The sequence below is a fragment of the Eumetopias jubatus genome, unplaced genomic scaffold (genome assembly GCF_037043125.1).
Source record: "Eumetopias jubatus isolate StellerSeaLion01/CBP00866 unplaced genomic scaffold, mEumJub1_p1.0 scaffold_8, whole genome shotgun sequence".
NCBI lineage: Eukaryota > Metazoa > Chordata > Mammalia > Carnivora > Otariidae > Eumetopias > Eumetopias jubatus.
Window position 1 is genome coordinate 79,645,810 of NW_028274814.1, and position 12,787 is coordinate 79,658,596.

Here is a 12,787-nt window from a genome sequence, read left to right on the forward strand (position 1 = left end):
AAAAATATAAGTTTATCAGTTTACTATGAGAAACCACTGAGACATACTCAAATCTGTGTGATCAGCACATTCTTGCCCCATGGGTAGGCCTACAGGGGGAGCCAAATCACACATGGAAGTTTGTTCAGTGAGTACGAATCAGACATTTAATTGCAGTAGGCCAAGAGAATGGAACATAGCCTTCTTACAGTAGGAAGGGTCTTGCAGATGACCTCATGGGGAAAATAGGAGCCATTTGAGGATAGCTCCTTCAGCTTCCTACTACCAAACTGCAGACTTGCCACATCTGTGCCCATCATGTTTACCTCCTTCCTTCTGGTTAAAAGGTAATCTGTTCCCCTTATCCAAGGCCAGTCATTCCACTTATGCTTTGATCCCATTCCCTCTTCCGTTTTCAGAAACTTTATATTATCATCCAGTGACACCAAGAACAGGGCAGTGGAAGTGGGATGCCCCTGGTATATATATTGCTGCCCTAGGCAATAAGGGGTGCAGTATCTGTTAACAATTAAAAAAGCAATAATAGGGGGCGCCTGGGTGGCTCAGTCATTAAGCGTCTGCCTTCGGCTCAGGTCATGATCCCAGGGCCCTGGGATCGAGCCCCACATCGGGCTCCCTGCTCAGTGGGGAGCCTGCTTCTCCCTCTCCCACTCCCCTGCCTGTGTTCCCTCTCTCGCTGTGTCTCTCCCTGTAAAATAAATAAATAAAATCTTAAAAAAAAATAAAAAAGCAATAATAGGAGGCGTCTAGGTGGCTCAGTCTGTTAAACGTCTGTCTTCAGCTCGGGTCATGATCCCCAGGGTCCTGGGATGGAGCCCCGCATAGGGCTCCCTGCTCAGTAGGGAGCCTGCACATCCCTCTCCCTCTGTTGCTCCCCCTGCTTGTGTGCTTTCACTCTCTCTTTCCCTGTCAAATAAATAAATAAAATCTTAAAAAATAAAAGCAGTAATAAAGCCAACAAAAAGTTGGTCTGTTTTTATTATTACTCTGTCTAGCAATTCCAAAGATTATAAGTAATAAGATGCTCCCCCTGCTGATGCAGACAGCTGCCCCGCCCCTTAAATGTGCCATTGCTGTTGCTGTCAGTTCCTGTCTCTTGTACACTCACTCTGTCCTTCTCAGCTAGATTCTTCCACAGCAGTCCATCATGCTTGTTACTGTTCTGTTAAAAAAATCCTCCCTTGTCAGCGTCTTCCATCTTCACCCTCTTTGTTTCCCCTTTATGATCAAACTACTCTGAGCTGTCTATACTTACTGTCTCTATTTTCTCAACTCCTGCTCAGTTCTCAGCCTGTTCCAGACCCTTCTAGAACTGTTTTAAGTGACAGCACAGAAGAAGTTGCCACTCTACCTCTTGAAACACTCCTTTTGAAACTCTCCATTTTCTTTTATTTTATTTTATTTTATTTATTTGAGAGAGAGAGAATGAGAGATAGAGAGCACAAGAGGGAAGAGGGTCAGAGGGAGAAGCAGACTCCCTGCTGAGCTGGGAGCCCGATGTGGGACTCGATCCTGGGACTCCAGGATCATGACCTGAGCCGAAGGGAGTCGCTTAACCAACTGAGCCACCCAGGCGCCCCTCTCTCTCCATTTTCTTACTCTCCGCTTTCTGTTGCTCCTAGTCATCCTTGCAGGCTCATTCTCCTCTGTTAAATGTTGGGGTTCTCAAGGCAAGGCCCCAGGTCCTCTTGATGTCTCGCTCTCCAGCAGTACCTCACAGATTGCAGCCTTCATCACAGTCACTGGAGGGCTTGTCAGTATACAAATTGAAGGACCCCATTCTCAGGGTTTCTGATTCAAGAAGGCCAGGGTGGGGCCTGGGAATTTGCATTTCTGTTAAATCCCCAGGTGATGTTAAGGTTGTTGATCCAGACACCACACTGTGAGAACCAATGCTCTATCGCCCTACCCCATTTCAGTCATACCTGTGGCTTTAATTATCATTTAAATACAGGTAACTCCAAAATATGTATCTTCACCTCAAATCTGTCCTAAGCTCCTGACCCATAGATCCAACTGCATACTTAACATTTCTGTTTACGTGACTTTAAGGAGCCTCCTTTCAACATATGCATACACCATCCCTACCACCACTACCAACATGCACACGTGCAAAACAGAAAGACAAAATCCAACCACAGTGACATCCAGACTGCTCTAGTGCTTTTCTTCTAGTTTTCTCCTTTTGAGTAAGTTGAACCCACGTCTGAAAACACAACAAGTTAGAGACTTAACAATCATCATTTGCATGTCCTTCATTGCCCATCTCTTTTCTGTCACCAAGTTTCATCAGTTTTCTGTTTCTTCATTTTTGGCAAGTTTAATTTTTTTCTAGGAAATCGTCTGTTTTGTATACATTTTCAAATTTACTAAGTTATTTGCAATGTTTTCTTTATTTTTAAAGCCTCTGCTTGTTTACATTGTCTACTTGTATCTCTTTTTTCTCTTGATGAGTCTTTCCAGAAGTTTGTCTTATCAAAGAATAAGCTTTTGATTTTGTTGAACTTTTTTTTTTTTTTTTTGAAGATTTATTTATTTCTTTGACGGAGAGCGAGCATGGGAAGGAGGAGCAGAGGGAGAGGGAGGGAGAGTCTAAGCAGACTCTGCACTCAGTGTGGAGCTGGATGCGGGGCTTGATGGATGATCCTGAGATCACGGCCTGAGCTGAAACCAGTGTCCAAAGCCCAATCGACTGTGCCACCCAGGCGCCCCATTTGTTGAACCTTTTTAAGTATGTCTTTACTTTCTGGTTTATTATTTTCAGCTTCTACATGTATTTCCTTCCTTAAACTCTTTGTTTACTCTTTTGTATTCTTTCTAAATTTTCTGAGTTGGATGCTTAGATTTTCTTCTGCCTTCTTAATTTCACTGTGGTCAGAAAACATGCCTGTATAAAATCAAGTCTTTGTTATTTGTTAAGACGTGCCTAGTATTTGGTAAATTTCTGTAACTCATCTATTTGTGTTTTACTTGTTGAATGGATGGTTTTGGCCCATTAATTCAAAGTAGTTAATTGTGTTTTTCAGATCTTTTCTATTCTTAGTAACTTTTTGATTATTTGATCTATCATTTCTGATAGAAATGTATTAAAAAAATCTGTACCATGACCATGTGTTTATCAGTTTTCCTTGTAGTTCTGTCAAGTTTTGCTTTATATGTTTTAAAGTGATATTACTAGGAACAAGTCAAGGATGTCCACTCTCACCACTTTTAGTCAACTTAATACTGGAAGTCCTAGCCACAGCAATTGGACAGCATCAAGAAATAAAAGGAATCTAATTTGGTTAGGAAGAAGTAAAACTCAACTGCTCACAGATGACATGATACTATATATAGAAAACCCTCAAGACTCCACCAAAAAACTATTAGAACTGATGAAGGAGTAGGATACAAAGTCAGTGTATACAATGTATACAAGTCTGTTGCATTTCTATACACTAATTATGGAGCAGCAGAAAGTGAAATTTATAATTGCACTAAAACTAATAAAATATCTAGGAATAAATTTAACCAAAGAAGTAAAAGACCTGTACTCTGAAAACTGTAAAACACTGAAGAAAGAAATTTAAGACGATATAAAGAAATGGAAAGATATTCTATGCTCATGGGCTAGAAGAAAAAATTTTGTTAAAGCAATCTACAGATTTAATGCAATCCCTATTTAAAATACCAACAGCATTTTTCACAACACTAGAAGACAATCCTAAAATTTGTATGGAACCACAAAGACCTTGAGTAGCCAAAGCAGTCTCAAAAAAGAAAAACTGTGGAAGTATCACAGTTCAGATTTCAAATTATATTACAAAGCGGTAGTAATTAAGACAGTATAGTACTGGCATAAAAATAGACACACAGATCAAAGGAATAGAACAGAAAACCCAGAAATAAAACCACAATTATATGGTCAATTAATCTTCAACACATGAGAACTGAAAATATAATTTGAACAAGTCTTCTTTGGAAAAAGTCTCTTCAACAGTGGTGTTGGGAAAACTGGACAGCAACATGCAAAAGAATGAAATTGGACCACTTTCTTTCACCATACATAAAAATACATTCAAAATGGATTAAAGACCTAAATGGGAGCTGAAACCATAAAAATCCTTGAAGAGAGCACAGACAGTAATCTCTCTGACATTGGCCATAGCAGTATTTTTCTGGATATGTCTCCTGAGGCAAGGAAAATAAAAGCAAAAATAAACGGGACTACATCAAAATAAAAAGTTTTTGCACAGTGAAGAAAACAGTCGACAAAACTAAGAGGTAACCTACTGAATGGGAGAAAGATATTTGCAAATGACATATCTGATAAAGGTTTAGTATCCAGAATATATAAAGAACTGCTACAACTCAATACCCAAAAGCCAAATAATCCAATTAAAAATGGGCAGAAGGCATGAATACACATTTTTAAAGAAGATATCCAGCTGGCCAGCAGACACATGAAAAGATGCTCAGTATCACCCATCATCAGGGAAATGCAAATCAAAACTACAGTGAGCTATCACCTCACACCTGTCAGAATGGCTAAAATCAAAAACACAGGAAACAACAGGTGTTGGAGAGGATGTGGAGAAAGGGGAACCCTCTTGCATTGTTTGTAGGAATGCAGATTGGTGCAGCCATTGTGGACAACAGTATGGAGTTTCCTCAAAAAAACTAAAATAGAACTACCCTGGGATCCAGGAATCACACTACTGGGTATTTACCCAAAATATGCAAAAACACTAATTCAAAGGGATACATGCACCCCTATGTTTATTGCAGCATTATTTACAACAGCCAAACTATGGAAGCAGCCCAAGTGTCCAGCGATAGATGAATGGATAAAGAAGAGGTGGTGTATATATATACAAAGGAATATCATTCAGCCATAAAAAGAATGAAAACTTGCCATTTGCAACAACATGGATGGAGCTAGAGAGTATACTACTCAGTGAAATAAGTCTGAGAAAGACAAATACCATATGATCTCACTCGTGTGGAATTTAAGAAACAAAACAAATGAGCAAAGGAAAAAAAAACACACAAAGCAAGAAACAGGCTTTGAACTATAGAGAACAAACTGATGGTTACCAGCGGGGTGGTGGGTGGGGGATGGGAGAAGTAAGGGATGTGGATTAAAGAGCACACTTATTGTGAGGAAAAAAGTAAAATAAAATGATAAAAATACAATAAAATATAAATAAATAAGTTTACAAAGTTAAAAAAAAATGATGTTAGGGGCGCCTGGGTGGCTTAGTCAGTTAAATGTCTGCCTTCAGCTCAGGTCATGGTCTCAGGGTCCTGGGATCCAGCCCGGAGTCAGGCTCCCTGTTCAGCGGGGCATCTACTTCTCCTTCTCCCTCTGCCTCTCCCCCTGGCTTGTGCTCTCTCATGCTCTCTCTCTCTCTCTCAAATGAATAAATAAAATCTTTAAAAAATGATGTTACTAGGTATACATGAAGTAATAATTACTATGTCTTTCTTTGTAAATTGTTCCTTATCATGAGTAACTGTCTTTGTCCCTGTGGTGTTTTTTATCCTAAGGCTTTTTAAACAATCTAAACTGTCTAGAGTTATTAGACATCTTAATTCTCCTCCCAAACAATACAAGTACTTTAAAAATGCTTCAATATCGACTACTGTTACTCTCCATCTTACATTTTAATATGACCTTGTTTACATACTCCTTCCATTATCAATTATTGTTATGTAGCTAATGGTACTTAATATTTATTCTTTGCTCCCTATTTCTTCATACATCTCAGTCCTTTCTTTTAGTTTAATTTCCTTCTTTCTAAAGTCCATCCTATAGTAGTTACATATGTTAGTGAGGGTTTCTTAGTGGGGAGTTCTCTCTATTTGTGTTTATCACTTTACCTACCTCTGATCTTGAATCTATTCATGTCTTTACCAAAATGGGGTTGGTTGTAGGGCTGGAGAATCTATACGGTATAGGTTCTGTAGCAAAGGGAGAGATTACCCCTTAGAATATTTACCCTGTGTATCTCTGTAGATTTTGAAGAAACCATTTAGTTTGATTTTTTTTAAGGGCATTGGAATGCAAGTTTTAAAACTTACTAAATTATATTAATGTCTGATATAGAATTAAATGAGATAAAAGTTATTTTAATGCTTTTGGTAAGAATTTTCTAAATCTTCCTTTTGGAAGGATAACTTCTGAGTTCTTTCTCTTACTTTACTGGATTTCATTCATTTAATTGCAAGAAGCTTCACTGTGAAGGTGGTAGTGTTTAAAAGTGGCATTTTTCCGGGGCGCCTGGGTGGCTCAGTTGTTAAGCGTCTGCCTTGGGCTCAGGCCCTGATCCCAGAGTCCTGAGATCAAGCCCTGCATCGGGCTCCCTGCTTGGCAGGGAGCCTGCTTCTCCCTCTCCCACCTCCCCCTGCTTGTGTTCCCTCTCTCACTGTCTCTCTCTCTCTGTCAAATAAATAAAATCTTAAAAAAAAAAGTGGCATTTTTCACTAATCTCTTTTGAAATAAAAAAATTAATACTGCTTGCAGCATTGTATTACTAGAACAGTTATGTGCACATGCTTATCTAAAAATTCAGTGATTTTTTTTTTTTTTTTAAGGATTTTTATTTAAGTAAGTAATCTTTACAGCCAGTGTGGAGCTCGAATTCACGACCCTGAGTTCAAGAGTCGCATGCTCTTGAGCCAGACAGGCGCCCCTAGTGAATGATTTTCTGTATGGAATTTATTTGGGGTTGAAATTATCTTGGATTGCATATTTTTGTGTATTTTCGATTTCTTTCCTCAAATGTTGAATAAATCTTTAAAATAAGACTTAAGAAATTTAACAATATAGCAGGAGAATGGAGATATGTGCAAGAGAACACAAGGTTGAAGAAAATACTTAGAAATTAAGTAGTAGAAATTGAGTAAGGACAGTATTGGTTAATAATATGCATAGCCTAGGGGTGTCTGGGTGGCTCAGTCGTTAAGCATCTGCCTTCTGCTCGAGTCATGATCCCAGGGTCCTGGGATCGAGCCCTGCATCGGGCTCCCTGCTCAGTGGGAGGCCTGCTTCTCCCTCTCCCACTCCCCACTCCCCCTGCTTGTGTTCCCTCTCTCACTGTGTCTCTTTCTGTCAAATAAATAAATAAAATCTAAAAATAATAATAATAATATGCATAGCCTAATCAGTGGTGTCACGGGGGTTAGGTTCTGAAGTCACTATTTGACAAAAATTTGACATGTCAAATAACTCAAATCTCCCAACATTGGAACTGGTAGTTGTTTCTTTAGTTAAACACAAACCAGATTTTTATCTGGTAAATGAAGAACCATGATGTGTGAAAAATATGTATCTTGATAGAGGTTAAAATCATACTCAGGGACTCAAGAAGCTCACACATTGAGGGTCATGGGAGAAATGAAGCTTTGGTATGTTCACGTCTCCTACTCATTCTGAGCCATGGCCTCTTTGAAAGGAATGGCTTATAGCACATCTTTCAGTGTAGAAACTACTAGGGCCTGGATACAGAGCTTCTCACACACCTCAGGTGGCAAGATGTTCAGGAGGAAGGGGCCAGAAATTAACTCTCTTTTGGCATGGTCCAAAGAATTGAAATTTCAAACCACATGTGTTCTAACTCCTCTATAAATTAGTCGTTATTGCCCACTCTTAGAGTTGTAAAAAACCGAAGGTTTTATGTAGGGAGGCAATTTCCCTCTGCTGATCCCAGGTCTAATCTTTAAGTTAAGATACTTTGGATACAAGTAACTGATATTTCAGCTATTTTTAAGGAAAGAGTTTATTCTAATGATACAGGGGTTACTGAGAAAACCTTCGGACACCACATATTTACTAAGTGCATTCAGGGTTCCAAGTACTATTGAGACACTAGGAGACAACACTGGACAAGGCTGATGAGTCTGCCTGGGACATACCCACCCACCCCCCTTCCCACCCCACCCCCCACCCTGACTTGTTCCCTCACTCCACTAGGGGTTTGCTCAACTAGGATTTCCACAGAGAAGCCTTCCTTGATCAGCCCTATCAAAAACAGTTCCCATTCCCATTATCTGAGCTGCGTTTTTAAAAAGTTCTCTCTGACTGTCCCATTGATTATGGTTTATTCATGTGTCTTACTCTCCTACTAGACTCTTAAGGTCTTTGAAATCAGGAAAATTCTTTTTTCATTATTATTTTTATTCTTCATGTCTCTAGTTTCTAGCTTTAGGGCCTGGCTTATAGTAGACGTTCTAGAAATGTTTGTGGAACTGAACAGAAAGGACATTTAGAATTTCCAGTATCTCTTTCGGTAAACGTCTGTGAAGATGAAAAGTGTTGGGTAATGAAAGAAACAGATTACTGTACAGATTGGAGAGTGATGATCCTGGCAGCTTGTCTCCACCCTCAAGAAATCTTTTAATTTAGACGTGCTACAACTCCAAGAGACTGTGTAGAGTATTTTGGTTCTCATCTGAGATTTGGCATTTCTCTTTATTTAACTTTTATTTTTAAATGAAATTAATGAATCTATTTTAAATAGTCCAATGGGACTACAGGGTTTGTAATAACAACAAAAATGGGCAGTGTCTTCTTCCCTAGAGATGGATTCTTTCAACTCCTTTAACTGTTCCTTCTGGCATTTACCTCTGTGTTTCTAGGTAACATTTTTACCACTATTTTTTTTTTAAGATTTTATTTATTTATTTGACAGAGAGACACAGTGAGAGAGGGAACACAAGCAGAGGGAGTGGGAGAGGGAGAAGCAGGCTTCCCGTGGAGCAGGGAGCCCGATGCGGGGCTCGATCCCAGGACCCTGGGATCATGACCTGAGCCGAAGGCAGATGCTTAACGACTGAGACACCCAGGCGCCCCCATTTTTACCACTATTTCTGGACTTTTTTTTTTTCCAATTTGAAGCATTATTTATTTCCTACTAGAAAATATTAGAATCTTTCTCTCTTACATATTCCTCCTCCTTCAACCACATGGACACCACATACTCCCTTTTCCCCTTTACTTTCACATCTCCCATCTCATACTTATTGTGGGCTCTATCCCTAATATGTTACTTTTGTTGTTAAATCAGCATTCAGTGCTTACTTTTTTTTTAAAGATTCTATTCATTTGAGAGAGAGAGTGGAAGCGAGCCTGCGCACAAGTGGGGGGAGGGGCAGAGGGAGAGGGAGAAGCAGACTCCCCACTGAGCAGGGAGCCTATTGAGGGGCTCCATCCCAGGATCCTGAGCCAAAGGCAGATGCTTAACTGACTCAGCCACCCAGGTGCCCCTTACATTTTTTTTTTTAAGAGTTCAGTTTTTTATTGAACAGGTTACAGAAGAGGTTTAGTCAAAAAGACCAAAACCTGTGTCATCATCAGACTCCCTTGATTTCTTTGCTTCCACTTTCTTAGCCGGGGCAGCCCTGGTGGAGGGAGCAGGACCTCCTGCAGGCGTAGCATCAGCTGCTGATGCAGGTCCACCAGCCCCTGCATTACAGATGAGGCTCCTGATGTTGACACTGGCCAGGGCCTTTCACAAACAAGCCCAGCCCAAAATGTTCAACATTTACACCCGCTGCTTTAATGAAGGCATTGATCTTTTCCTCCATGACCATCACCTCTTATCGTGCAGGATGAGGGCCAAGTTGTTGTAGGCGAGCTCCAAGACCAAGGCCATGGTGCGGGCGAGTGCTGAGCGGGCACTGCTGGGCATGGTGCAAGTCACCCAGTGAAGTGAGAACCTCACCCTACTGCGGTCTTAGCTTCCTCAGAAGGACTGAGCACCTTAGCAGCAGCTGAAGAAACTCAATGCTTACGTTATTATGATTATGTAAATATTGTTCACGGCTAAGCCATTCGCTTTACTAAGATTACATTTTTTTCAGAATTATCCATCAGTTTATTATTCTTTTTGTAGAAACAGCTCTTGGTGCTGTCTCTCTTCCTGCATGTATCTGAACTGTTTGTTTTCTTGTTCTGCTACAGGCCTTCATCATCATTCTGGTGGCATTTTGGGAGGGAGTAGGGATAGATAGAAGTGTTCATTCTGCCATGTTTAGTCAGAATTCTTTATCCTAATATTTCTATGTAAGCGTTATTCAAAGATAATTTCTATCAAACTAAAAGACCTCAAAGACCTTAGTACCTCATTTTCTCTGTTCATGAGCAAGCTGATCATACGGTCACCAAAACAGCCTGATTCACGTGTTCAAACTGGGAGGCTTCCCTCCTTCAGGTGGGTCTGAGAAGAGACCTACTCAACTCTGTTTGGCAACTCTTTACCACTTAAAATTGCCCTTGAATGGGCGCCTGGGTGGCTCAGTTGGTTAAGCATCCGACTCTTGATTTCACCTCAGGTTATGATCTCAGTATTCTGAGGTCAGGCTCTGTGTGAGACTCTGCACTGGGGCATGGAGCCTGCTTAAGATTCTCTTTCTCTCTCTCTCGGGCGCCTGAGTGGCTCAGTTGGTTAAGCGACTGCCTTCGGCTCAGGTCATGATCCTGGAGTCCCGGGATTGAGTCCCGCATCAGACTCCCTGCTTAGCAGGGAGTCTGCTTCTCCCTCGGACCCTCCCCCATCTCATGCTCTCTCTCTCTCATTCTCTCTCTCAAATAAATAAATAAAATCTTAAAAAAAAATTAAAAAAAGATTCTCTCTCTCCCTCTGCCTCCTCCTCCCTACCCCTAAAAATAAATAAATAAATTGCCTTGAAGTTCAGTAGTGGCATCTTCTTTTAGGCCCACGTCTCTTGTTTGAGGACATTACTGCAGCTTCTGTTTTTGATGGCATTGGTGTAAACAATCCATTCTGTCCTCGTGTATTTGAGATTGTCTGCAACCTTTGTGTATTTGTTTGTCTTCTTCGTCCTTAGCCTTTGTCCCACTCTCTTTCACTTCATTTAATTATGTTTGTCTTCTGCTTTAGAATAGAATCTCACCTTTTCCATGTTCCTTCGTGGCCTAGGTTTGCACATTATTTTTTCCCCAGTCCCTCACATACTGCCCTTTTAAGGATAAGACCTATCAGTTTATGAATTTGGTCATGTGTTGACATTCTCTAGCTTGTCCTGGTAAGACACTCTGGTGACCCAGAGGTTTTCCCCAAACTTGGATTTCTTTTGTGATAGCTGCTTATTTTGCTGGAGGGTGTTTGCTCACCGGTGTTCCAGTCTGTATCCACATGCTGCCTTTGCCGGCAGCTCCACACCCCTTTCATCACTGTTCTTTCCCATTCTGTCCTGCCTTTGAGATTGTGCAAGCCTGTAGATGACCACAGAAAACCTTGTGTTGTATGCTGTCTCTATGAAGCCTCTGATAACCCCTCTAGAGGATAGTCTCTGACCCTATTTTTCTTTCTTTCTTTTGTTTTGTTTTGTTTTTACTTTAATCACCCAGTGCTCATCACGACCTGTGCACCACTTAATCCCCATCACCTGTTTCACCCATCCCCCCCACCCACCTCCGTCTGGTAACCATCAGTTTACAACCCTGTTTTTTGTTTTTTTGTTTTTTTAAGATTTTATTTATTTATTTGAGAGGGACACAGCAAAAGAGGGAACACAAGCAGGGGGAGTGGGAGAGGGAGAAGCAGACTTTCCGCGGAGCAGGGAGCCCAATGCTGGTCTCTATCCCAGGACCCTGGGATCATGACCTGAGCCGAAGGCAGATGCCCAACAACCGAGCCACCCAGGCGCCCCGAGACCCTGTTCTTCTTAATGACCGTGCATAAGTATGAAAATTGTGAAAGGTACTTTTTTTTTTTTTGCATAAAACTTGCATAGCTTAGAGATACACAAATAAGCGGGCTTTTCATATTAAAATTTGACCATGCCCTTTAAATTGGTACCTCTCCATTTTTGTCTTTGTTTTTCCCAGTCACTCACTATCATTGGTGGAGCTGAGGAGACAGACAAGATCTTAATTATGTATTTTAGCCAAAATTGTGGGTGCCTACACTGTGAGACCCAGAGCTGGTTACTGCAGGAGGTACAAGACGGTTAAGACCAGACTCTGACCTCAACTTATTTGTAGTAGTAGGAGTGCAAGTTACAAGTAGTAGGAGAGTAAGACAGGTTATACAAATGAGGATTATAAAAGATACAATAAACTAAGCAGTGTAAGAGTTCTCAATAACGAACTGTGGAAATTCAAAGGGATGTGAACTTAAAACCAGCTATTGAAATCAGGTATGGCATTTTGGAATGTTCCAGAACATTTCCAACTATGTAAATATTAAGTAGGCAGAATGTCTCTTGGTGTGTGTGGAGGGGTGGGGGTGGCATCTATTTTATTTTATCTATTCCATTTTGATTTAAAAGTTCCTTCCCAAGTGAGGATCACATCCTAATGGAAAAAACATGGAATTTTGTATTCCAGTCCCAGTTCTGTGCTTTCATTTTCTAGGTTTGGATAGTATTATAGTCTGGAGTGCACACACATTGCAGTCATATCTGTTCCCACATTCCTTATCAGAAGGAAGTCTACTCTCTTCCTCGGGGGGTTTCTCTGAATTGTTCAAGAACCCCCTGGGATACAGCTAGAGCAGAAAAAGGTGGTCAGTGCAGTTTCCACACCCAAAAGGGAAGAGCCCCATAATCTGCTGCTGCTTTTCAGTACCTCATGGGGGAGTTTTGGATACTGGTCCTCATCTGGTGACCAGTGGTGCCAACCCACTGTTAAGCATGCTTTCTGGACAGAGGAGCCCAGTCTCTACTCAGCTCAGCCAAGGTAGCCCTCTTGAATTCGCAGAGCAGAGCTCTTCGTATAGTACTCTTTCAGCTCCGTGCTCAGCCATTTTCCTGATGCCAGGTGGCCTGGGAAGCTCTGGGT

At 40.9% G+C, this 12,787-nt stretch overlaps 1 protein-coding gene and 1 pseudogene across 4 annotated transcripts in view; one reads left to right on the plus strand and one right to left on the minus strand.

Moving 5' to 3' along the window:
* Positions 1 to 12,787, plus strand: part of DIP2B (DIP2 acetate--CoA ligase B (putative)) — a 215,231-nt gene that overhangs the window by 103,873 nt on the left and 98,571 nt on the right. The gene's annotated exons all lie outside the window — the stretch shown is intronic.
* LOC114225841 (large ribosomal subunit protein P1 pseudogene) lies at positions 9,303 to 9,635 on the minus strand (annotated as a pseudogene).